Below are 1613 nucleotides of genomic sequence, written 5' to 3'. Positions count from 1 at the left end.
CATTTCCTTAGAGTTGAATATTTTTAAACTCAAATGATATCATGAATGGAGCAACATAAGTTACTATAACATAACATGATGAACACTGTGGGAAAATATTGAAATACACACATAGGGGAACATACTTATGTCTTCCAACCTTGAGAGACCCAACTTGAATTATTCTATAATCCTTTTTTATTCCTTTTTTTTTTTTTTTTTTTTTTTTTGTATTTCTTGTTTAACCACAAATTTTACATTTTTCCTACTTGGAGATTTTTTTTTTTCTGGATGTCTGACTCATTATTTAAAATATGACTTTATGTCATTGGTCATTGATACCATTTTAGAATGATAAGCACAGAAACTTAATTAATCTGATCATTGAGATGTATTTGACCTTTTTTTTTTTTTTTTTAAGCCTATGGCTTTCACTTTAAAAAATTGACCTGAAGCCCTGGCTGCTGTGGTTCAGTGGATTGAGCATCAGCCTGCGAGCCACGTGTCACTGATTTGATTCCCAGTCAGGGCACATGACTAGGTTGCACGTCAGGCCCCCAGTTGAGAGCGCAAGTAAGAGGCAACCACACAGTGATGTTTCTCTCCCTCTCTTTCTCCTTTCCCCTCTCTCTAAAAATAATATAAACAAACAAAAAAATAAATAATTTTAAAAATAAAATATGCTTTCATATTATTTTCATTCAATCTATTTATGTTAGTTTTTTAATACTGTTATGTTTAAATAAAAACCATAGCATTTTGGAACTACAGGGCACTTAAGAGATTATCTTGAGCATGCTACTTAACCTCCCGTGACCCATTTATCTCACCAGTAAAATGAGACAACTTCCTGCCTCATAGATTCGTCACAAGATTTAATGAAATAATACATGTAAATTACTTTGCCAAGTTCCTGAAACAGAGTAACAAATTTGTTACCATCAATTATTATTATTGTCTAATCTAGTCTTCTTATTTTCCAAATGAGGAAACGTGGACATGCTGTGGTTTATTTCTATTTAGATGTCTACTCATCATGTCCTCCTTTAAAAAAACTGGCTTCAACAGGGATGGATTCCTTCACACATAAGAGAGGAGCATCTGATGGAAGCTGGGCCACGTTGGTAAAGCTATAACTATTTTCTGTAACAAAGCATGTGAAAAAGTTTTAAAACCCAGGTTGAGAGAGAGAGAGAATAATGAATCAAATGCCAATAGAGCATTGAGACTTACAGAGTAAGGAAAGCTGCCTTGATTTCTGATGATATTCCAGTTTCTGTTCCTGTATTTTGTAAGAGAAGGAAGAGCAGTGAGCAGAGGAAGAAACAGGATGTGGCTTCTACTAATTTTCCCTCTTAGCAAGCTGGGTAGAAGTTGAGTCCATTTATGGAAAGGTAAGGAATGGGGTAAAAGTAACTCCCCAGGTAGCTGTTGGAATTTGTTCTGGGTTTTTTGGCTGATTTAAAGATTTTTTTATTTAATTTATCTGTATTATTATTTTATTGTATTATTTTCATTACCATTTATCTCCCCTATACCCTCTCCCACCTACACTTCCCTCCCTCTCCCTGAATCACCACACTGTTGTCTGTGTCCATCAATTCTTTTCCTTTTTTGCTGGATCCCTCCACCTC

The sequence above is a fragment of the Furipterus horrens genome, unplaced genomic scaffold (assembly GCF_987537825.1).
Source record: "Furipterus horrens unplaced genomic scaffold, mFurHor1.1.pri manual_scaffold_2, whole genome shotgun sequence".
Classification (NCBI taxonomy): Eukaryota; Metazoa; Chordata; class Mammalia; order Chiroptera; family Furipteridae; genus Furipterus; species Furipterus horrens.
The sequence above is the reverse complement of the archived record's forward strand: the minus strand, read 5'-3'. Positions refer to the sequence as shown.